Raw genomic sequence first — 26,802 nt, 5'->3', positions numbered from 1 at the left:
TTTTGAGTTTTTGCAGTGTAAGTATCAGGCCTGTCAAGCTCTGGATTTCATTATTGACTAAAACGGTTTGCATTTATATTTGCTGCTAAACCACGACGGCAAATGCAACGCAGACTGTAATTCAGCTGTCTTTTTGAGGATATTCCCATTTTCCCACTTTATCCAGGTGTTTGTTGATCAAATCATCTTGAGACGTCTGGCCAGCATTTCATCTGCCCCCGTCCTGACCTTTGACCTTTGACCTTTGTGATCTTTCATTATTTATTGTGATCTGAAATTATTTCTCAGTTGGAAAAAAAAAAATACAGTAATACATATGCTGAAGGTTCTTTATACCAACTACAATATAACTGTAACAATAAAAAGGTAGTTCTAAATATTAACAACAGTTTACATGGATCTCCACACGACAACTAGCATGACAACAATAGTGGCAAACGATATCTTTGGGATCAATTTCAAAGAAATCTCATAAACAATGAAAAAAATAGATATCTAATATAAATATATTGAAAAAAATACTGTAAAAAAAAAATTGAAACCACTGTAAAATATGTTTGAAATTAAAACTAATGTCCACCTGTGGCAGTAGAGTATAATACAAACATTGGAATTAAGAAAAAAATGAATACAAACTTGAAACTTGGTCGTAACTTGGGGGACTGGGCAGCGCCGGCACCGGCTTCTTTACACATATTAACTGTCAGACAGAGGAACATGCTAATCCTATTTTAGATTGCTCCTAAAACTGAAGCAAAGCAAAAAAAGCATGTCATTGGATACTGTAGGGGAAAAATGCACAAAATCACTAACGGGAAAAGATCAGAAGGTCAGACTGATGCTGGCAGAGCAAGACGCCAATCAAGATCTCAGACAGTTTAAGAAATATTTATATTCCAACAGTAAAACTGGTCATCGCCAGGGAGAGAGAAGCTCCCGTATTTGGACAACAAGGTGATTTGACATGAATAAATATCTATGAAAGGAACTGTTTTCTACGACGGAGTATTAGGGCCAAACTAAGACAAAAAAAAAATTGGAAATTACGAGAATAAAGTCATAATATAATGAGAATAAAGTCGTAAAATTACGAGAATAAAGTCATAATGTTGCGAGAATAAAGTCGTAACATTACGAGAATAAAGTCGTAATATTACAAGAATAAAGTTTTAATTTATGAGAACTCTAACAGGAAGAGTGTGTTAAAATGTTGAATATTGAGCATCTTGTGAAGTTATATTTATATATTTATAATATATTTAATATTACGACTTTATTCTCGTAATATTACGACTTTATTCTCAAAATATTACGACTTTATTCTCAAAATATTACGACTTTATTCTCGTAATATTACGACTTTATTCTCAAAATATTATGACTTTATTCTCAAAATATTACAACTTTATTCTCGTAATTTTACGACTTTATTCTCGTAATATTACGACTTTATTCTCGTAATTTTACGACTTTATTCTCAAAATATATCGACTTTATTCTCGTAATTTTACGACTTTATTCTCGCAATATTACATCTTTATTCTCAAAATATTACGACTTTATTCTCAAAATATTACGACTTTATTCTCAAAATATTACGACTTTATTCTCGTAATTTTACGACTTTATTCTCGCAATATTACGTCTTTATTCTCGCAATATTACGTCTTTATTCTCAAAATATTACGACTTTATTCTAAAAATTTCACGACTTTATTCTCAAAATATTACGACTTTATTCTAAAAATTTCACGACTTTATTCTCAAAATATTACGACTTTATTCTAAAAATTTTACGACTTTATTCTCGCAATATTACGTCTTTATTCTCAAAATATTACGACTTTATTCTCAAAATATTACGACTTTATTCTCAAAATATTACGACTTTATCCTCGTAATTTTACGACTTTATTCTCATATTATTATGACTTTATTTTCGTAATTTCCTTTTTTTTTTTTCTTAGTTTGACCCTAATACTCCGTCGTAGTTTTCAGAAGGACAACCACCACTGAACATTTGAATATCGACTGGAACTTGTATTACTGAGCCTGAATCCCCCCAGAGTGAAAGCGCTGTGGTCCAGTTTTGAGGCAGTTTCTTTGTTTTCTTTGTCATTTTCAGCACTTATTCGGGTCCCACCGGGAGGATTTAAGCAATATTTGTTCAACTGGACTTGTAGGATTATGAATTTGACCAAAGGTTTTGAGACCTAAATGATAATAACATGGTAATCACACTGTAAAAAACTCAAACTCTTACCAGAAATATTTGTCTCATTTTTAGTCAAAAAATCTCATTGCACTTAAAACAAGAGTCATTACCAGAAAAATAACTTATTTGACAATTTTCACCTGTTTCAAGTAAATTTTCACTTGAAATAAGTAGAAAAATCTGCCAGTGGGACAAGATTTATCTTCTGATTACAAGCAAAAAAATCTTGTTCCACTGGGAGATTTTTCTACTTATTTTAAGTGAAAATCTACTTGAAACAGGTGAAAATTGTTGTTTTTCCATTGATCAGTCTTGTTTTAAGTGTAATGAGATTTTTAGGACTAAAAATGAGACATTTAAACTAGAAATAAGACAAATATTCTTGTTAAGATTTTGAGTTTTTGCAGTGCAGCTTAATGCAATATATTTAGCCATGTTCTGTGCTGGATGATACGTTTAAAAAGGACGACTGGTGTCAAACCCTCTTTGAATTGTTTCCCTACGGCTTCCAGCGGTTAGTGTGATGTCGGTCTGTGAATCTGTGTCGCTGCAAAGCACTTTCAATCACTTTCAATCACTGTGGTACTTTCTGAATGGGAAACTGTTGGAGCTCCCGGTGTATGGAGGTAGATTTGTGTCTTAATTATTCGATCAAAAAAAATATTGTTTCAATCAAAAAATATATTTCAATTAAAAAAAAATTCACTTCAATCAAAAAAAAAATAATTCAATCAAAGAAAAAAGTGTTTGAATGCAAAAAAATATTTGAGACTCAAAAAAATGCATTTGAACACTTCTTTGATTGGAAATGTTTTCTTTGATAGAAGTGAAGTCATTTTTGATTGAAGTAGTGTTTTTTTGTGTTTGGGCCATATTATGGGTAGGACATTTGTGTCTTTATCATTTAATCAAAAAAGAAGTTGCTTCAAAAAATAAAAAATAAAAAAATATTTTCAATTAAAAAAAAAATCACTTCAATGAAAAAAACTTTTTCAATCAAAGAAAAAAAGTGTTTGAATGCAAAAAAATATTTGAGACCAAAAAATTGCATTTGAACACTTTTTTTTTAATTAAAAATATTTTTTTTCGATTTGAAATTATTTTTTTTTTATTGAAGAGAAAAAAGTTTTGAATTCTTTTTTTTTTTTATTGAATCATTTTGACACAAAGATCCTGCAGTGGGCGGATTCTTCTTCAGACATGTTTGAGTGACAAATATCTTTTTTCTTTTTTTTAATTATTTTTTATTGATTTATTTTTTGATTGAAGCAATCTTTTTTTTGATTCAATAATTAAGACACAAATCTCCCTCCATCCCGGTGGCCGTCAGATGTATTGCACTTTAAGGCACTTCCACGTCGGCTTCAACTTTAACTGCAGATGACAACATCCATTTTTTGATCTTATTGAGTCCTAAAACACAAAGCTTGACAGGCAGAGCATCTTTAACTGGGGGGGGTGGAGTTTAGGAAACAGTCAGTTGGTCTGCGCCGAAACTTCTTAGTCCCATGCTGGTGACTTCATTAAAAACTGGGCTAAAACCATAACAACAAAACAGCAGAAAATAGAAAATAAATCACAAATTCTGGTATTAGACCAAAGTGTGTGTGTCTGTTTTTTTTTGTTTTTTTTTTGCTTTTTTTTATTAGTAGTATTATAAATATTTAATACCTCAGACAAAAACACCTGAGAGAGAACTGACAAAATGATTCCAATAGGTTTTCTGTAATATATTCAATTATTTATGTTACAACTATAATCACATAATTCAAGCATATATCGTATACACATATATATTTATATATCTAGTGAGAGAATACTTAAATGTTCAAAAGTACAGTTGTATGGTACAGTAGCGGGTGCATTTCTCTTTCTCGATGGGTAAAGTTTCTGGGAGAGGTATAGACAAGTGTTTTTGTGTAAATCTATATATATGATTCATCAATACAATATGCAACAAAAAAAAGAGAAAAAAATAAACAAATAGGAATAAAAGATGGAGAAAAGGTATAGGCAGTTCAGTATTGTGTTTGAGATGTGTGTGTGTGTGTTTCCATGTGCAAATATAACTCGTGTGTGTGTGTGTGCAGGTGGAGGATCAGGTCAGATCAGCACCAGAGAAGTCCATAACAACATCCACAACAACGATAAGGGTTAAAACCACACTTTGCATGAGTGTGTGTGTGTGTGTGTGTGTGTGTTTGCATGCTGAAGGTTTCAGTCACTGTCCGATCTTTGCACATCCAACTTTAACAAGTTAGTGTTGCGTTTTTGCACTTCCTGGACATGATTGAAGAGCAGATGTGAGAGAGTACACGTGAGCAAAGACGCATCCATCTTCTTTTTCTTTTTAATCCTGAAGCATCTGCTCGTATCCAGCTATTTTGATGGTTATGTCCTCACTTTTCTTTGAGATGAGAGAAAAGGAAAAGAAGAACTGAAGATCAACAGAATAGGGAACTGCAGAAACACTGATGCTCTGGTCCTTTTGCATTTGAAAGAACAAACTTGGGGTTTGGGTTGACGTTGTTATTTGGTAAAAACCAAGTTGCACTGCAAAAACTTAAAATCTTACCAGGAATATTCGTCTTATTTCTAGTTAAAATGTCTCATTTTTAGTCAAACAAATCTCATTACATTTAAAAGAAGAGTCATTACCAGAAAAATAACTTGTTATTTGACAATTTTCACCTGTTTTTAAGTAAATTTTCACTTGAAATAAGTAGAAAAATCTGCCAGTGGAACAAGATTTATCGTTTCATTACAAGCAAAAAAATCTTGTTCCACTGGCAGATTTTTCTACTTATTTTAAGTGAAAATCTACTTGAAACAGGTGAAAATTGTTGTTTTTTCCAGTGATGAGTCTTGTTTTAAGAGTAATGAGATTCTTTGACTAAAAATGAGACATTTTAACTAGAAATAAGACAAATATTCTTGTTAAGATTTTGAGTTTTTTGAGTCTTCTTTTTCTTTTTCATCCTGAAGCATCTGCTCGTATCCAGCTATTTTGATGGTTATGTCCTCATTTTTCTTTCCTTTCACTCTCGACCTTCGAAAAATAAAAGCCCTGCAAGTATTTAAAGTCATACACGGAATCAAATAGAAGGAAATAACTCAAGTGTTTAAATGAGCTCACGAGGAAAAAACAAATAACACAAAAGTTTCTTAAAACTATACAGGTTTTTGTTTCGTTCCCTCTCGCCGCTCCACTCCCTCTCTCACACAGAGAACAGTCGTGAGTAAGATACCTCGCCTCGTCTCGCGCCGTATATGAAATACCTGATTCAACCGTGATACATTCTCCATTAAAACCTCTGACCAACCAACGCAGTAAGATTGAAAAGTGTTTGGTGACGAACAGCTGCGAGGAAAAGCACATAGTGTGGCCCTGTCACCGTCCAGCTCCCCGCCCCGTATAGAAAATATACAAAAAGTGATCTCCAAAATCCTCCTCTTTAATATCTATGCTTATAGAAAAATATACAATTATCCTTTTCCAAAATCTCTTTGCGTTATGGACGAAATCCCTGCACCGTTTCTTCCTCTGCCTCATCATTGCTGGACTACTCTCACTTTTCTTTCTTTCTTTCTTGCCAAGTTCAAAAATATACTTTTGTTTTTGCACTAGCAATCTATAGAAATAAAATTCACATCTGACTTCCCCCCTGGCTTGTGTCCATTACTTTTAAGCTTAAAAAAAGTGAGATTTCACTGGCATATTGTGAATTTTAACACCCTGTTGGAACTGGCCAGAGGCAGCCGGATCGCACTACCTGCAGAAACGCCGTGCGACACCGTGCGGCGTTAGCGACGCCGGCACCGGCACCGGAAGGTCCCGGGGGGGTCAGAGGTCACGGTAACAGTACGTGGTTGTGGGGGTTTCACCGAAGCAGCATGTGCAAACTGGAGAGTCAAACTTGGGGGGGAAAAGGATGGCCGTGTTGCCGTGTTTTCATGACGTCCTGCAGCACGGCGGGCACGCTAAAACACTAGCTAGCGCGAGGTGTCACACATTGTTCCTGCAGATCTACCCCCCCCTCACAACTAAAGTGCTGCTCTTGTTGGGTTTGCCTTGCACCCTTCACCCTCTCCTCTTCCATATCCCCGTCCCCGTCCCTCCATCCTCCGTCTTTTTTTTGCCACGTTTGTCCTCCTCCGCCTCACAAGTCTCCGTGGCGGCTCTCGTACTTGTTGATGACGTTCCTGCAGCGGCCCAGCTCTTTCCTCATGTCGGCCACCTCCTGGCGGAGCGTCTGGTTCTCCCGCTCCAGGAAGGCGGCGCGCACCGAGATCTGGTTCTCCTTCAGCCGCCGGGCGTCCCGCGAGCGCTTGGCCGCCTCGTTGTTCTTCACGCGCCGGCTCCAGTACTTCTCGTCCTGTTTTTGCAGCGATGGTGGTTTGGTATGTTGGGGTTTGTGGGGGGGAGGAGGGGAGGGATGGAGAGAGAAGAAAACACCGGGATGAGACGGGTCAGTTATGAGATGAGAGGAAAGGAAAAGAAGAACTGAAGATCAACAGAATAGGGAACTGCAGAAACACTGATGCTCTGGTCCTTTTGCATTTGAAAGAACGAACTTGGGGTTTGGGTTGATGTCGTTATTTATTAAAAAGCAAGTTGCACTGCAAAAACTTAAAATCTTACCAGGAATATTCGTCTTATTTCTAGTTAAAATGTCTCATTTTTAGTCAAAAAAATCTCATTACACTTAAAACAAGAGTCATTACCAGAAAAGTATTATTTATTATTATTATTAATATTATTATTATTATTATTATTAGACAATTTTCACCTGTTTCAAGTAAGTTTCAAGTTTTTTTCCAGCGATGAGTCTTGCTTTAAGTTCAATGAGATTTTTTGACTAAAAAATTAGACATTTTAACTAGAAATAAGACAAATATTCTTGTTAAGATTTTGAGTTTTTGCAGTGTAGGAGGTTTCAATTTCAGATTTTTTTTATTATTATATATATTTTTTTAAATCAGTTATATCTACCAATGAAATTAGCATAATCTTTTTTGCCTGATTTTTCCTTATTTCTAGTTAAAATGTCTAATTTTTAGTCAAAAATCTCATTACACTTAAAACAAGAGTCATTACCAGAAAAATAACTTATTATTTGACAATTTCCACCTGTTTCAAGTAGATTTTCACTTGAAATAAGTAGAAAAATCTGCCAGTGGGACAAGATTTATCTTCTCATTACAAGCAAAAAAATCTTGTTCCACTGGCAGATTTTTCTACATATTTTAAGTGAAAATCTACTTGAAACAGGTGAAAATGGTTTTTTTTTCCAGTGATGAGTCTTGTTTTAAGTGTAATGACATTTTTTGACTAAAAATTAAATTTTAACTAGAAATAAGACAAATATTCTTGTTAAGATTTTGAGTTTTTGCAGTGTACAGATGAAGCTGACTCAATTTGAAACAAAAAAAGGATATTAACTTGAGTTTTGAGAGCAAATCATTTGTATTCTGAGTTTCAAAGCTGGAAATGACAAATGGAGTCTTCACAGTTAAGCTGTGGTTTATTTTATGTTCTGTTTTTTGAGCATTTTTGTATTTTTTTGTCACATTTAATACGCTTTAGTCTGTACCCTTACTTCTTATTGTTGCCTACCAGCACAGTTTTGTTATGCAATACAGTACAAGAAAAACTCTCCTGGAATCCTGTTTTTTGCTGATTTCCTCTTGTCATGCCAAATCAAATGCTCCACATTCCGTTTTCTCCAGTTTTCAACAGATATTACGTTGACCCGAGCCCCTTCTTCCAAATGCAAACAGAATGCAGCATTAGACAATAATGACAGTTTACTAAAATGAGAGTCATTATAGAAAATAAATCAATAAAAACACTGATGTTTTATTATTGTACGTGTAGCCATAAAATGCAAAAGATTCATGAATCCAAAAGTTAAACATATGTTTTTTGGTTGTTTTTTTTTTGGTGTTTGTTTTGTAGGGAAAATTCATCCTCAAATAAATCAATTTTACACTGGCAGGTTGTGGAGAAGTGGTCTATGCAGTAGAGACGTGCACTTTCTCTTAAAAGGCCATGTTTCCACTAAAGAATATGGAATGGTTCATTACACTGCAAAAACTCAACATCTTAACAAGAATATTTGTCTTATTTCTAGTTAAAATGTCTCATTTTAGTAAAAAAAATCTCATTACACTTAAAACAAGACTCATCACTGGAAAAAACAACAATTTTCACCTGTTTCAAGTAGATTTTCACTTAAAATAAGTAGAAAAATCTGCCAGTGGAACAAGATTTTTTTTGCTTGTAATGAGAAGATAAATCTTGTCCCACTGGCAGATTTTTCTACTTATTTCAAGTGAAAATTTACTTGAAATAGGTGAAATTTGTCAAATAACAAGTTATTTTTCTGGTAATGACTCTTGTTTTAAGTGTAATGAGATTTTTTGACTAAAAATTAGACATTTTAACTAGAAATAAGACAAATATTCCTGGTAAGATTTGGAGTTTTTGCAGTGTAGAACTCATTACAAAATAATGTTAAAAAAAGGAAAAATTCACTTCTAAACAAAATGATCATCAAAATAAGAACCTTTACAAGTTTTTACTGTCAATATAAACTCCTGTTGTTTCTATAGAGACAAAAGTTTTCATCTCACTAGACTATATTTTTTTTCATGCCACTATTACACTGCAAAAACTCAAAGTCTTACCGGGAATATTTGTCTTATTTCTAGTTAAAATGTCTCATTTTTAGTCAAAAAATTTCATTACACTTAAAACAAGAGTCATTACCAGAAAAATAACTTATTTGACATTTTTCACCTGTTTCAAGTAAATTTTCACTTGAAATAAGTAGAAAAATCTGCCAGTGGAACAAGATTTTTTAGCTTGTAATGAGAAGATAAATCTTGTTCCACTGGCAGATTTTTCTACTTATTTCAAGTGAAAATTTACTTGAAACAGGTGAAAATTGTCAAATGACAAGTTATTTTTCTGGTAATGACTCTTGTTTTAAGTGTAATAAGATTTTTTTTGACTAAAAGTGAGACATTTTAACTAGAAATAAGACAAATATTCCTTGTAAGATTTAGAGTTTTTGCAGTGTGGCAAAAGAACTAATCCACATCGTCCCAGTTTTCTGCACCGTTATGTTGCAGTATCCAAACTAGAGTCAGATATAACCATGCTAAACCTGTACGGGCCTAAACTGAGCTACTCTGCGCTGCGGGAACATGTGATGCTCAAAGAACGCTGACAAACCAGTCAGTGTAAGAACTCATTTCTTTCTTACACTGGGAGTTCATGCTTGTGAGACAGGCAGCTCTTCCCTGCAGGAGGTCTATTTCACTATTTTCACTGGTAACTCACATCAGAGCAATGAATACATTTATGAAGAGGCCTGGATTTGGTATTAAATGTTCCCTTTAAGTGGATATTATTTATAAAGCAGTGCCAGTAGTTTCACTAGGACAGCTCTGCAGAAGGTCCTGTTATCTTATTTTATTACCACTCAGATGTTTTATTATCGTCTGCCCAGTACGGTGTGGGCTGCACTGCTACTGTATGCACCAAATACGGGGTCTTATGCGGTTTGGAGGTTTTGGTATTGAGCGTGGTGGATATTTACGTTGAGAAAGAAACAACAGTCAGCCACAAGGTTCCCACTGCAAAAACTCAAAATCTTAACAAGAATATTTGTCTTAATTCTAGTTAAAATGTCTAATTTTTAGTCAAAAAATCTCATTACACTTAAAACAAGAGTCATTACCAGAAAAATAACTTGTTATTTGACAATTTTCACCTGTTTCAAGTAAATTTTCACTTGAAATAAGTAGAAAAATCTGCCAGTGGGACAAGATTTATCTTCTCATTACAAGTAAAAAAATCTTGTTCCACTTATTTTAAGAGAAAATCTACTTGAAACAGGTGAAAATTGTAGTTTTTTTCCAGTGATGAGTCTTGTTTTAAGTGTAATGAGATTTTTTTTTGACTAAAAATGAGACATTTTAACTAGAAATAAGACAAATATTCTTGTTAAGGTTTTGATTTTTGCAGTGCAGAGCTCGGAGCAGTTCTGGGCAACAGCAAAAATAATCTGAGGGTTCCTGGAGGTTCCTGTGGTTTTTGCAGATTGGGAAGATCCAATCACATGCTATCAGAATGGGCTGTTTGTTGTTTGGTGAAAACCTCAGGATCTTTGTTGTTTGTTTTTGTGTTTTAAGTCTTTTGCAGAGCCTGCTTTTACCATACACTGCAAAAACTCAAAATCTTACCAGGAATATTTGTCTTATTTCAAGTTAAAATGTCTCATTTTGAGTAAAAAAATCTCATTACACTGAAAAAAAGAGTAATTATCAGAAAAATGAATTGTTATTGGACAATTTTCACCTGTTTCAAGTAAATTTTCACTTGAAATAAGTAGAAAAATCTGCCAAGATTGACAAGATTAGAGAAGTTAAATCTTGTCCAATTACAAGCAAAAAAAATCTTGTTCCACTGGCAGATTTTTCTACTTATTTTAAGTGAAAATCTACTTGAAACAGGTGAAAATTGTTGTTTTTTCCAGTGATGAGTCTTGTTTTAAGTGTAATGAGATTTTTTGACTAAAAATGAGAAATTTTTACTAGAAATAAGACAAATATTCTTGTTAAGATTTTGAGTTTTTGCAGTGTAGAGCTTGTGTGACTAAACTGCAAAAACAGCCCTTTCAGAAAAAGTGCCTCATCTTAAGCAAAAATATCTTAACCAATGGGATAATCAAACATTTATTGACTAGAATTCTTAAAAGTAGCAAAATATTCTTCTAATTTCCTTGAAAAAAGGCCTTTTCACTTTTGTAGAAAGGAGTTTTTGCAGTGTAGTCTGATCAGCGTTAAACAGTTGCTGTTATGTGAACGCTATCGTATTTAAAGTCCAGTTTGAAGGAAGAAAAAAAAAGAAAAAAAAGGAAAAAAAAGAAGAAAAAAAAGGAAAAAAAAAGAAAAAGAAAAAAAAAAAAAAGTCCAGTTTGAAGGTATTTTAATGCGCTGTGTGATTGAGTGTTATCTTTGTTGAAAACCTCCAGAAATAAGTCGATACTACAAGAGAAAAGATCAAGCTGATGGAAAACTTGCAGACACCCTCTGCTGAATTGAAAAAGTGAATTAAACACTGCCTGTTTTACTTAAATATTTATGATATTTATAATTATTTGTCCTCATTTTTGCTGGCCATAAATTGCCATGGTAGAGAATCAGTGATTCTATTTCAGCATCATCTCATAAAAATAAAACATCAGTATTGGGATTATGTGTTACTGCCTCGTACTGGTGCAACTCTTCACGTCTTACTGTATCTCTGCTGCCATGAATGTAATCGGATATTTAAAAGTGAAAACACATGGGTAAATGGAGACAGCGAGGCTTACTAGGAATCAAGTGGTAGATGAAAAGAGGCAATAGGTGAGCTTAACTTTCCTTTTCATCTCCCAAAGAGCAGCACAGAAATCTCTCTGATGGAAAACGATAATCATGAGCCATTGTATCTATAAATCCTTGTGAAAGATGATTCTTTCCTAATCCAGTCGTACAATCTCGACCGGCTGATCTGCTCGGCTGAGCGTCTAACGGCGCTGCACACACATCCTGCAGCGTTACTGTGTTTTGTAGTTTTACCCAAAACTGTGATGGTGTGTTGTTGCAATTCACTGCAAAAACTCAAAATCTTAACAAGAATATTTGTCTTATTTCTAGTTAAAATGTCTCATATTTAGTCAAAAAATCTCATTACATTTAAAACAAGACTCATCACTGGAAAAGACAACAATTTTCACCTGTTTCAAGTAGATTTTCACTTAAAATAAGTAGAAAAATCTGCCAGTGGAACAAGATTTTTTTGCTTGTAATGAGAAGATAAATCTCGTCCCACTGGCAGATTTTTCTACTTATTTCAAGTGAAAATGTACTTGAAACCGGTGAAAATTGTCAATTAACAAGTTATTTTTCTGGTAATGACTCTTGTTTGAAGTGTAATGAGATTTTTTTGACTAAAAATTTGACATTTTAACTAGAAATAAGACAAATATTCCTGGTAAGACTTTTGAGTTTTTGCAGTGTAATAGTGGCATGAAAAAATATATATATCTGATTAAGATTTAGTGAGATGAAAACTTTGGTCTCTATAGAAACAACAGGAGTTTATATTGACAGTAAAAACTTGTAAAGATTCTTATTTTGATGAGCATTATGTTTAGAAATGTATTTTTCCTTTTTTAACATTATTTTGTAATGAGTTCTACACTGCAAAAACTCAACATCTTACCAGGAATATTTGTCTTATTTCTAGTTAAAATGTCTCATTTTTAGTCAAAAAATCTCATTACACTTAAAACAAGAGTCATTACCAGAAAAATAACTTGTTATTTGACAATGTTCGCCTGTTTCAAGTAAATGTTCACTTGAAATAAGTAAAAAAATAAGAAATAAGAAAAATCTGCCAGTGGGACAAAATTTATCTTCTCATTACAAGCAAAAAAATCTTGTTCCACTGGCAGATTTTTCTACTTATTTTAAGGGAAAATCTACTTGAAACAGGTGAAAATTGTTGTTTTTTCCAGTGATGAGTCTTGTTTTAGTGTAATGAGATTTTTTTCCTACTTATTTCAAGTGAAAATCATTACAGAAAATAAAGTACTTTATCACAATATTCTTATTTTCTGAGACAGTCCTGTACACACACTGCAAAAACTCAAAATCTTAACAATTTTTGTCTTATTTCTAGTTGAAATGTCTCATTTTTAGTCAAAAAAAATCTCATTACACTTAAAACAAGAATCATTACCAGAAAAATAACTTGTTATTTGACAATGTTCACCTGTTTCAAGTAGATTTTCACTTGAAATAAGTAGAAAAATCTGCCAGTGGGACAAGATTTATCTTCTCATTGCAAGAAAAAAAATATTGTTCCACTGGCAGATTTTTCTACTTATTTTATATTATATATATTTTATATTTTAAGTGTAATGAGATTTTTTGACTAAAAAAATTAGACATTTTAACTAGAAATAAGACAAATATTCTTGTTAAGATTTTGAGTTTTTGCAGTGTAGGAGGTTTCAATTTCAGACATTATTTTTATTATTTATTTTAAATCAGTTATATCTACCAATGACATTAGCATAATCTTTTTGCCTGACGTTTGACACAGTTTATCAGGTTAGCCTTGGTGAAATGTCTGCAACCTCAGACTGCTGCTCTTTTAAGTAAAAATAACCATTTGATTCTGGGATGCTTTTTCAATCAAATCCAGATTTTCCTGCTCGTCCGAGCCCAAAGAAGCAGAAGCTAAAAGCTGCTTTATGAGCTGCTGCTCTGCTCAGTAGATCAGAACTTCATCTGCAGCTCCGGCCACAGATCATTTATTCAAAGCTGCGTACAAATGATTTATAGAACCGACAAGGGCTGAGCGCAGCAAGGTGAACGCCCCCATCGCTCCATAAATTATAAACGCCTCAGGAGCTGCAGCTGCTGCAGACTGAACTATGAAAGCACGAGCCATTGATCACAGCTTTTTCCTATTGTGCAATGAGCCCAGTGCAAAATATTTTAGGGCTCTGGTCAGGAGGCATCAATACCGGTGGGCGTCGCGCTCCTTCACTTCTCTAGCACCAGTAAAAGGAGCTGCCAGAGGCCGCTGGCTCTTTAATGATGAAGTTCAGGGTTCGGCTTTGCTGCTGCAGCCGCAGTTTGAACTCGTAAATGAAAGAAAGAAAGCACAACCTCTGCCGAGCCGTCACCCAGTGCACGTAGGGTCGCCACCCGTCCCGTAAAATACGGAATTGTCCTTTATTTGAGAAAAAAATGTTGCGTCCCGTATTGAACTAATACGGGACACGATTTGTACCGTATTTTCATTAACTTTTACACCATATTCTAGTTGAATTATTGAAATAAATTAACTTTTACACCATATTCTAATTGAATTATTGAAATAAATTAACTTTTACACCATATTCTAGTTGAATTATTGAAATAAATTAACCTTTACACCATATTCTAGTTGAATTATTGAAATAAGTTAACTTTTACACCATATTCTAGTTGAATTATTGAAATAAATTAACTTTTACACCATATTCTAGTTGAATTATTGAAATAAATTAACTTTTACACCATATTCTAGTTGAATTATTGAAATAAATTAACTTTTACACCATATTCTAGTTGAATTATTGAAATAAATTAACTTTTACACCATATTCTAGTTGAATTATTGAAATAAATTAACTTTTACACCATATTCTAGTTGAATTATTGAAATAAATTAACTTTTACACCATATTCTAGTTGAATTATTGAAATAAGTAAACTTTTACACCATATTCTAGTTGAATTATTGAAATAAATTAACTTTTACACCATATTCTAGTTGAATTATTGAAATAAATTAACTTTTACACCATATTCTAGTTGAATTATTGAAATAAATTAACCTTTACACCATATTCTAGTTGAATTATTGAAATAAATTAACTTTTACACCATATTCTAGTTGAATTATTGAAATAAATTAACTTTTACACCATATTCTAGTTGAATTGTTGAAATAAGTAAACTTTTACACCATATTCTAGTTGAATTATTGAAATAAGTAAACTTTTACACCATATTCTAGTTGAATTATTGAAATAAATTAACTTTTACACCATATTCTAGTTGAATTATTGAAATAAATTAACTTTTACACCATATTCTAGTTGAATTATTGAAATAAATTAACTTTTACACCATATTCTAGTTGAATTATTGAAATAAATTAACTTTTACACCATATTCTAGTTGAATTATTGAAATAAATTAACTTTTACACCATATTCTAGTTGAATTATTGAAATAAATTAACTTTTACACCATATTCTAGTTGAATTATTGAAATAAGTAAACTTTTACACCATATTCTAGTTGAATTATTGAAATAAGTTAACTTTTACACCATATTCTAGTTGAATTATTGAAATAAGTAAACTTTTACACCATATTCTAGTTGAATTACTGAAATAAATTAACTTTTACACCATATTCTAGTTGAATTATTGAAATAAATTAACCTTTACACCATATTCTAGTTGAATTATTGAAATAAATTAACTTTTACACCATATTCTAGTTGAATTATTGAAATAAGTTAACTTTTACACCATATTCTAGTTGAATTATTGAAATAAATTAACTTTTACACCATATTCTAGTTGAATTATTGAAATAAGTTAACTTTTACACCATATTCTAGTTGAATTATTGAAATAAATTAACCTTTACACCATATTCTAGTTGAATTATTGAAATAAGTTAACTTTTACACCATATTCTAGTTGAATTATTGAAATAAGTAAACTTTTACACCATATTCTAGTTGAATTATTGAAATAAATTAACTTTTACACCATATTCTAGTTGAATTATTGAAATAAATTTAACTTTTACACCATATTCTAGTTGAATTATTGAAATAAGTTAACTTTTACACCATATTCTAGTTGAATTATTGAAATAAATTAACTTTTACACCATATTCTAGTTGAATTATTGAAATAAGTAAACTTTGACACCATATTCTAGTTGAATTATTGAAATAAGTTAACTTTTACACCATATTCTAGTTGAATTATTGAAATAAGTAAACTTTTACACCATATTCTAGTTGAATTATTGAAATAAGTTAACTTTTACACCATATTCTAGTTGAATTATTGAAATAAGTTAACTTTTACACCATATTCTAGTTGAATTATTGAAATAACTTAACTTTTACACCATATTCTAGTTGAATTATTGAAATAACTTAACTTTTACACCATATTCTAGTTGAATTATTGAAATAAGTTAACTTTTACACCATATTCTAGTTGAATTATTGAAATAAGTTAACTTTTACACCATATTCTAGTTGAATTATTGAAATAAGTTAACTTTTACACCATATTCTAGTTGAATTATTGAAATAAATTAACTTTTACACCATATTCTAGTTGAATTATTGAAATAAATTAACTTTTACACCATATTCTAGTTGAATTATTGAAATAAATTAACTTTTACACCATATTCTAGTTGAATTATTGAAATAAATTAACTTTTACACCATAGTCTAGTTGAATTATTGAAATAAATTAACTTTTACACCATATTCTAGTTGAATTATTGAAATAAATTAACTTTTACACCATATTCTAGTTGAATTATTGAAATAAATTAACTTTTACACCATATTCTAGTTGAATTATTGAAATAAATTAACTTTTACACCATATTCTAGTTGAATTATTGAAATAAATTAACTTTTACACCATATTCTAGTTGAATTATTGAAATAAGTTAACTTTTACACCATATTCTAGTTGAATTATTGAAATAAATTAACTTTTACACCATATTCTAGTTGAATTATTGAAATAAATTAACTTTTACACCATATTCTAGTTGAATTATTGAAATAAATTAACTTTTACACCATATTCTAGTTGAATTATTGAAATAAATTAACTTTTACACCATATTCTAGTTGAATTATTGAAATAAGTAAACTTTTACACCATATTCTAGTTGAATTACTGAAATAAATTAACTTTTACACCATATTCTAGTTGAATTACTGAAATAAATTAACTTTTACACCATATTCTAGTTGAATTACTGAAATAAATTAACTTTTACACCATATTCTAGTTGAATTATTGAAATAAATTAACTTTTACACCATATTCTAGTTGAATTATTGAAATAAGTTAACTTTTACACCATATTCTAGTTGAATTATTGAAATAAATTAACTTTTACACCATATTCTAGTTGAATTATTGAAATAAATTAACTTTTACACCATATTCTAGTTGAATTATTGAAATAAATTAACTTTTACACCATATTCTAGTTGAATTATTGAAATAAATTAACTTTTACACCATATTCTAGTTGAATTATTGAAATAAATTAACTTTTACACCATATTCTAGTTGAATTATTGAAATAAGTTAACTTTTACACCATATTCTAGTTGAATTATTGAAATAAATTAACTTTTACACCATATTCTAGTTGAATTATTGAAATAAATTAACTTTTACACCATATTCTAGTTGAATTATTGAAATAAATTAACTTTTACACCATATTCTAGTTGAATTATTGAAATAAGTTAACTTTTACACCATATTCTAGTTGAATTATTGAAATAAATGAACTTTTACACCATATTCTAGTTGAATTATTGAAATAAATTACCTTTTACACCATATTCTAGTTGAATTATTGAAATAAATTAACTTTTACACCATATTCTAGTTGAATTATTGAAATAAATTTACTTTTACACCATATTCTAGTTGAATTATTGAAATAAGTTAACTTTTACACCATATTCTAGTTGAATTATTGAAATAAATTAACTTTTACACCATATTCTAGTTGAATTATTGAAATAAATTAACTTTTACACCATATTCTAGTTGAATTATTGAAATAAATTAACTTTTACACCATATTCTAGTTGAATTATTGAAATAAATTAACTTTTACACCATATTCTAGTTGAATTATTGAAATAAATTAACTTTTACACCATATTCTAGTTGAATTATTGAAATAAATTAACTTTTACACCATATTCTAGTTGAATTATTGAAATAAATTTACTTTTACACCATATTCTAGTTGAATTATTGAAATAAATTAACTTTTACACCATATTCTAGTTGAATTATTGAAATAAGTTAACTTTTACACCATATTCTAGTTGAATTATTGAAATAAGTTAACTTTTACACCATATTCTAGTTGAATTATTGAAATAAGTTAACTTTTACACCATATTCTAGTTGAATTATTGAAATAAATTAACTTTTACACCATATTCTAGTTGAATTATTGAAATAAATTAACTTTTACACCATATTCTTCACCTGTAGGCTATATTATACATCTGGGCTGATTCATATAAAATAAACACATTTTTATTCAGTTTAGAAGTTTTGGGGCTTTTTTTTTTGGCTCCTGCGCTGCTGAAATCGGGGCGTCCCTTATTTCCAATTCCGTAAAGGTGGCAACCCTAAGTGCACGTCTTATATTTAGAAAGCTTTCAAACAAATATCACATGCTGGACCTTGGGTCTTTACACAGCTGATTTTTTTAATTAAAAAAAAAAAAAAAATAGATTATTTCATCTCAGTCATTTATTTTGGGTATTGCATTGAATATTTTAAAGATTTTTATTCTTAGAAAAATGTCTTTATCTGTAAAAAAATATCTCAAATTATCAACTTAAAGAAATTCTTTAAGGAAACAAATACATATTTTTACTTTACTTTTTGGTTTCTACTTTTTGTTAAAAGAAAATGCAGATTAAAGGAGTCATTACTTCAAGTAAATTTTCACTTGAAATAAATAGAAAAATCTGCCAGTGGGACAAGATTTATCTTCTCATTACAAGCAAAAAAATCTTGTTCCACTGGCAGATTTTTCTACTTATTTTATATTATATATATTTTATATTTTAAGTGTAATGAGATTTTTTGACTAAAGAAATTAGACATTTTAACTAGAAATAAGACAAATATTCTTGTTAAGATTTTGAGTTTTTGCAGTGTAGGAGGTTTTAATTTCAGACATTATTATTATTAGTCATTTATTTTGGGTATTGCATTGAATATTTTAAAGATTTTTATTCTTAGAAAAATGTCTTTATCTGTAAAAACTATCTCAAATTATCAACTTAAAGAAATTCTTTAAGGAAACAAATACATATTTTTGCTTTACTTTTTGGTTTCTACTTTTTGTTGAAAGAAAATGCAGATTAAAGGAGTCATTACTTGTGCTTTTTATTATTTTACCTTCTTTTCTCATAATTTTATTTCATTTTATTTGTTATTTACTGTCTAATTGTGTCTTGCCGCTTTTAATGTCGATGTAAAAGCACTTTGAATTACCTTGTGTTGAATTGTGCTATATAAATAAACTTGCCTTGCCTTTACGGATAAAAGGAATCAGCTTTTCATAATGTTTTAATGTAAGTGTATGACAGAAAACTGGCTTACTTGACTAATTTCTAATAAAAGTCAGATATAAATTATAAATTATATATATATATATATATATATATATATATATATATATATATATATATATATATATATATATATATATATATATATATATATATATATATAAAAATAAATAAAAAAATATATTAAAAAAAATATATATATATTTTTTTTTTTTAAATTTATTTATATATATATATATATATATATATTTTTTTTTTAATATATTTTTTTACATTTATTTTTATATATATATATTTTTTTTTTTTATTATTTGATGCATATTTTTTTATTTGATGCAAATTCCCGTCTTTACTTCCTAACCAGTAGCAACATTTATGCATATAAAGCAGTGGTGGATTGTGGGAGATGTAGTACCTTCTGCTCGTCGGGGACCAGCATCTTGCGGGCCTTCTTGATCATGGGCTGAGGCTTCAGCTCGTCGTCCGTGAAGCGGTGCCGCCGCGGGTCGAACGCCTCCTGCCCCGGCACGCTGGACAGCGCCAGGTCCGCCGGGTCGGGGTCAAAGTTCACCATGACGTCACTGCTGCCGTTGCCGTTGGCAGCGGCCGGAGGCCCGGGGGGGCCTGGAGGACAGGTGGAGGAGGGAGACGGGTCCTGGGGCATCGCCTGGCCACCTGGAACCAGAGGGAAACAGATGTTCATTATATCTGAAGAAATAACGCTACAAATGGTCACATTTCTAATGTTTTCACTAGATTTCACAAAGCAGGAATGTATAATCTGATGGAGACACTGCTGTTGTGTCCAAGCAGAAACCCCGTTTAGACCTGGTGTTAACGTCCATCCTGAATGATCCGAGCAGAAGATCTGAGTCTCTTTTCACACGTTCCAAATGCATCTCCAGTTGCAACTTGTAATCATGCAATTCACAATATTTGTCTTATTTCTAGTTAAAATGTCTAATTTTTAGTAAAAAAAAATCTCATTACACTTAAAACAAGACTCATCACTGGAAAAAAAACAACAATTTTCGCCTGTTTCAAGTAGATTTTCACTTAAAATAAGTAGAAAAATCTGCCAGTGGAACAAGATTTCTTTGCTTGTAATAAGAAGATAAATCTTGTCCCACTGGCAGATTTTTCTACTTAATACAAGTGAAAAATTACTTGAAACAGGTGAAAATTGTTGTTTTTTTTCCAGTGATGAGTCTTGTTTTAAGTGTAATGAGATTTTTTTTTTGACAAGAAATTAGACATTTTAACTACAAATAAGACAATTTTTTTTTTGATAAGATTTTGAGTTTTTGCAGTAAGGTTATTAAAAGATTTTCACTTTATATAAACACTGCAAAAACTCAAAATATTACCAGGAATATTTGTCTTATTTCTAGTTAAAATGTCTCTTTTTTGCTTGTAATGAGAAGATAAATCTTGTTCCACTGGCAGATTTTCCTACTTATTTCAAGTGAAAATTTACTTGAAACAGGTGAAAATTGTCAAATAACAAGTTATTTTTCTGGTAATGACTCTTGTTTTAAGTGTAATGAGATTTTTTTGACTAAAAATGAGGCATTTTAACTAGAAATAAGACAAATATTCCTGGTAAGATTTTGAGTTTTTGCAGTGTTAAATGGGCAGATCTGAGTCTCTTTTCACACGTTCCATTAATAAGTCTCCAAATGCATCTTGAGTTGCAACTTGTAATCAGATCTCACTCCTCCGTCCTGTACGCAATTAAACAAGTTCATGATTTCCACTTAAAAAGACTAGATTTTACGTGCAGGAGGCAGCTACCCACTAAACCACATCTTAACAAGAATATTTGTCTTATTTCTAGTTAAAATGTCTCATTTTTTGTAAAAAAAATCTCATTACACTTAAAACAAGAGTCATCACTGGAAAAAACAACAATTTTCACCTGTTTCAAGTAGATTTTCACTTAAAATAAGTAGAAAAATCTGCCGGTGGAACAAGATTTTTTTGCTTGTAATGAGAAGATAAATCTGGTCCCACTGGCAGATTTTTCTACTTATTTCAAGTGAAAATTTACTTGAAACAGGTGAAAATTGTTGTTTTTTTCCAGTGATGAGTCTTGTTTTAAGTGTAATGAGATTTTTTTTTTTGAAAAGAAATTAGACATTTTAACTAGAAATAAGAATTTTTTTTTATAAGATTTTGAGTATTAGCAGTTAGGTTATTAAAATATTTTAACTTTATATAAACACTGCAAAAACTCAAAATATTACCAGGAATATTTGTCTTATTTCTAGTTAAAATGTCTCTTTTTTGCTTGTATTGAGAAGATAAATCTTGTTCCACTGGCAGATTTTTCTACTTATTTCAAGTGAAAATTTACTTGAAACAGGTGAAAATTGTCAAATAACAAGTTATTTTTCTGGTAACGACTCTTGTTTTAAGTGTAATGAGATTTTTTGACTAAAAATGAGACATTTTAACTAGAAATAAGACAAATATTCCTGGTAAGATTTTGAGTTTTTGCAGTGTTAAATGGGCAGATCTGAGTCTCTTTTTACACGTTCCATTAATAAGTCTCCAAATGCATCTTGAGTTGCAACTTGTAATCAGATCTCACTCCTCTGTCCTAGTGTACTCAATTAAACAAGTTCATGATTTCCAATTAAAAAGACTAAATTTTACCTGCGGGAGGCAGCTACCCACTAAACCACATCTTAACAAGAATATTTGTCTTATTTCTAGTTAAAATGTCTCATTTTTAGTAAAAAAAAATCTCATTACACTTAAAACAAGAGTCATCACTGGAAAAAAACAACAATTTTCACCTGTTTCAAGTAGATTTTCACTTAAAATAAGTAGAAAAATCTGCCGGTGGAACAAGATTTTTTTGCTTGTAATGAGAAGATAAATCTGGTCCCACTGGCAGATTTTTCTACTTATTTCAAGTGAAAATTTACTTGAAACAGGTGAAAATTGTTGTTTTTTTCCAGTGATGAGTCTTGTTTTAAGTGTAATGAGATTTTTTTTTTTGAAAAGAAATTAGACATTTTAACTAGAAATAAGAATTTTTTTTTATAAGATTTTGAGTATTAGCAGTTAGGTTATTAAAATATTTTAACTTTATATAAACACTGCAAAAACTCAAAATATTACCAGGAATATTTGTCTTATTTCTAGTTAAAATGTCTCTTTTTTGCTTGTATTGAGAAGATAAATCTTGTTCCACTGGCAGATTTTTCTACTTATTTCAAGTGAAAATTTACTTGAAACAGGTGAAAATTGTCAAATAACAAGTTATTTTTCTGGTAACGACTCTTGTTTTAAGTGTAATGAGATTTTTTGACTAAAAATGAGACATTTTAACTAGAAATAAGACAAATATTCCTGGTAAGATTTTGAGTTTTTGCAGTGTTAAATGGGCAGATCTGAGTCTCTTTTTACACGTTCCATTAATAAGTCTCCAAATGCATCTTGAGTTGCAACTTGTAATCAGATCTCACTCCTCCGTCCTGTACGCAATTAAACAAGTTCATGATTTCCACTTAAAAAGACTAGATTTTACCTGCGGGAGGCAGCTACCCACTAAACCACATCTTAACAAGAATATTTGTCTTATTAGGGCCCGAGCACCTTCAGTGCGAAGGCCCTATTGTATCTGTAGGAATTTTTATTATTATTATTATTTTCCTGACAAAGTGAAGGCCTTTTTGCCCCCCTTAACATGCCCAAAAAGTCACCAAATTTTGCACCCTAGTCAGGCCTGGCGAAAAATTTGATATTTAAAGGTTTGCATTAATGGGCGTGGCAAAATGGCTCAACAGCGCCCCCTTGAAAACTTTGTGCCTCAAGCCCCACGATACGGTTTGACGTACATGCACGAAAATCGGTACACACCTGTATCATGGGACAACTTAAAGAAAAGTCTCTTGGGGTCATGCCCGAAACCGAACAGGATGTCGGCCATTTTGAATTAGTCGTGTCATTTTGGCGAAATTTATGCCATTCCTTCGAAAGTTAATTCAGCCCGAACCGTAACGTGCCCCCAAGTGTGTTATACATCAAAATGTGCGTCTCCATCCTGCGACAACACGCATTACTTTTCTCTTTCAAAAGCGTTACCGTGGCGACGCTAGACGCCAAAAAGCGCGCCCACCCTTCATCTGATTGGTTCGACAGAAAAAATTTTGTGCCTCAAGCCCCATAATACGGTTTGACGTACATGAACGAAAATCGGTACACACCTGTATCATGTTGCAACTAAAAGAAAAGTCTCTTGGCGCCATAGCCGAAACCGAACAGGAAGTCGGCCATTTTGAACATTCTGAATTAATTGCGTAATTTTGGAGCAATATATGCCATTCATTCGAGAGTTAATTCAGCCCGAACCGTATCGTGCCCCCAGGTGTGTTATACATCAAAATGTGCGTCTACATCCTGCGACTACACGCATTACTTTTCTCTTTCAAAAGTGTTACCGTGGCGACGCTAGACGCCAACAAGCGCACCCCCCCTTCATCTGATTGGTCCATATTTGATAGCTCCCCAAAAGGCACCAAATTTGGCATGCAAGCCAGGCCTGGCGATAAATTTGATATTTCATGGTTTGCATTAATGGGCGTGGCAAAATGGCTCAACAGCGCCCCCTAGAAAACTTTGTGCCTCATGCCCCACAATACGGTTTGACGTACATGCACGAAAATCGCTACACACCTGTATCATGGCACAACTTAAAGAAAAGTCTCTTGGAGCCATGGCCGAAACCGAACAGGATGTCGGCCATTTTGAATACATTGTGTCATTTTGGCGAAATTTATGCCATTCCTTCGGCAGTTAATTCAGCCCGAACCGTAACGTGCCCCCAGGTGTGTTATACATCAAAATGTGCGTCTACATCCTGCGACACCACGCATTACTTTTCTCTTTCAAAAGTGTTACCGTGGCGACGCTAGACGCCAAAAGGCGCGCCCCCCCTTCATGTGATTGGTCCATATTTGATAGTTCTACAAAAGTCACCAAATTTTGCATGCAAGCCAGACTTGGCGATACATTTGATATTTCATGGTTTGCATTAATGGGCGTGGCCTAACGGCTCAACAGCGCCCCCTGCCATAACTTTTGAATGGTTTGACATATAGAGTCCTGGGTGGTGTCATAAGATTCTGTATGGAGTCCTTGACCTTCATTGGCATGAATTAGCCCCGCCCCTTCTTGTCATTGGTTGTCCCTTTTTTCTGCTATAACATTTTAATTGTTTGACATAGGAAGTCGTGGGTGGTGTCATGGGACTCTGTAATTAGTCCTTAAGCTTCGTTGGCCTTAATTAGCCCCGCCCCTTCTTCTGATTGGTTGTCCCGATTTTCTGCTATAACTTTGGAATGGTTTGACATAGAGAGTCGTGGGTGGTGTCATCAGATTCTTTATGGAGCCCTTGACCTTCATTGGCTTAAATTAGCCCCGCCCCTTCTTCTGATTGGCTGTCCCTTTTTTCTGCTATAACTTTTGAATGGTTTGACATAGGAAGTCGTGGGTGGTGTCATGGGACTCTGTAATTAGTCCTTAAGCTTCGTTGGCCTTAATTAGCCCCGCCCCTTCTTCTGATTGGTTGTCCCGATTTTCTGCTATAACTTTGGAATGGTTTGACATAGAGAGTCGTGGGTGGTGTCATCAGATTCTGTATGGAATCCTTGACCTTCATTGGCTTGAATTAGCCCCGCCCCTTCTTCTGATTGGTTGTCCCTTTTTTCTGCTATAACCTTTCAATGGTTTGACATAGGAAGTCGTGGGTGGTGTCATTTCTGATACTTATGGGGGGCGGTGGCCGTGAGTGCGAGGGCCCGTTCATCGCTGCTTGCAGCTTTAATTTCTAGTTAAAATGTCTCATTTTTAGTAAAAAAAAATCTCATTACACTTAAAACAAGAGTCATCACTGGAAAAAAACAACAATTTTCACCTGTTTCAAGTAGATTTTCACTTAAAATAAGTAGAAAAATCTGCCAGTGGAACAAGATTTTCTTTGTTTGGAATGAGAAGATAAATCTTTTTCTACTTATTTCAAGTGAAAATTTACTTGAAACAGGTGAAAATTGTCAAATAACAAGCAATTTTTCTGGTAATGACTCTTGTTTTAAGTGTAATGAGATTTTTTTGACTAAAAATGACTCATTTTAACTAGAAATAAGACAAATATTCCTGGTAATATTTGAGTTTTTGCAGTGAAGTTCATGATTTCCACTTCCAGAGACTAAATAAGTTGTTTCTTTTACCTGCGGGAGGCAGCTCCCACTAAACCACCTCTAGCTGCCAGGAAAGACAACAACATCTTCCCGAGACATCCAAGAATGTTTGGCCCAAACCTGAACCATATCTGCACTTTTCTTTGGCGCATATTTGGATCTGACTGACAGCTAGACTTAAGATAACTGCGGATGCCGAAACTTGGCCACTTTTCTACAACATCTGGCCCACATCTGGGTTATATAACGAATACCAAACCCCATGGCAGCGTGGACAAGAATCAGTAACTCAGAATCTGAGAGCAGCTACTGCCTCAAGTGGAAGAGTTGAAGCTTCTCAAGACACGCTGGCGGAGGATTGATGGATGAATGGGTAGATCGCTGCATGGATGCATGGATGGAAGGATAGATGGGTGTATGGATGGAAATATGGATAGATATATGGATGCATGGACGGATGGGGGGATTAATAGCTGCATGGATACTTGGATAGATGAGTGGATCTATCCATGCACTGCAAAAACTCAAAATATTACCAGGAATATTTGTCTTATTTCTAGTTAAAATGTCTCATTTTTAGTCAAAAAATCATTTTCACCTGTTTCAAGTACATTTTCACTTGAAATAAGTAGAAAAAAATGTATCTTCTCATTACAAACAAAAAAAATCTTGTTCCACTGGCAGATTTTTCTACTTATTTTAAGTGAAAATCTACTTGAAACAGGTGAAAATTGTTGTTTTTTCCAGTGATGAGTCTTGTTTTAAGTGTAATGAGATTTTATTTTACTAAAAATGAGACATTTTAACTAGAAATAAGACAAATATTCTTGTTAACATGTGGTTTAGTGGGTAGCTGCCTCCCGCACGTAAAATCTAGTCTTTTTAAGTGGAAATCATGAACTTGTTTAATTGCGTACAGGACGGAGGAGTGAGATCTGATTACAAGTTGCAACTCAAGATGCATTTGGAGACTTATTAATGGAACGTGTGAAAAGAGACTCAGATCTGCCCATTTAACACTGCAAAAACTCAAAATCTTACCAGGAATATTTGTCTTATTTCTAGTTAAAATGTCTCATTTTAGTCAAAAAATCTCATTACACTTAAAACAAGAGTCATTACCAGAAAAATAACTTATTTGACAATTGTCACCTGTTTCATGTAAATTTTCACTTGAAATAAGTAGAAAAATCTGCCAGTGGAACAAGATTTATCTTCTCATTACAAGCAAAAGATCTTGTTCCACTGGCAGATTTTCCTACTTATTTCAAGTGAAAATCTACTTGAAACAGGTGAAAATGTTTTTTTTTTTTCCAGTGATGAGTCTTGTTTTAAGTGTAATGAGATTTTTTTTTACTAAAAAT

At 32.2% G+C, this 26,802-nt stretch overlaps 1 pseudogene; it reads right to left on the bottom strand.

Moving 5' to 3' along the window:
- Positions 1–5,044: 5,044 nt before the first annotated feature.
- The window catches only part of LOC133460749 (hepatic leukemia factor-like), an 89,698-nt pseudogene continuing 67,940 nt past the window's right edge, over positions 5,045–26,802 (bottom strand).

Source organism: Cololabis saira, chromosome 15, assembly GCF_033807715.1.
Source record: "Cololabis saira isolate AMF1-May2022 chromosome 15, fColSai1.1, whole genome shotgun sequence".
Lineage (NCBI taxonomy): Eukaryota > Metazoa > Chordata > Actinopteri > Beloniformes > Belonidae > Cololabis > Cololabis saira.
The sequence above is the reverse complement of the archived record's forward strand: the minus strand, read 5'-3'. Positions and strand labels throughout refer to the sequence as shown.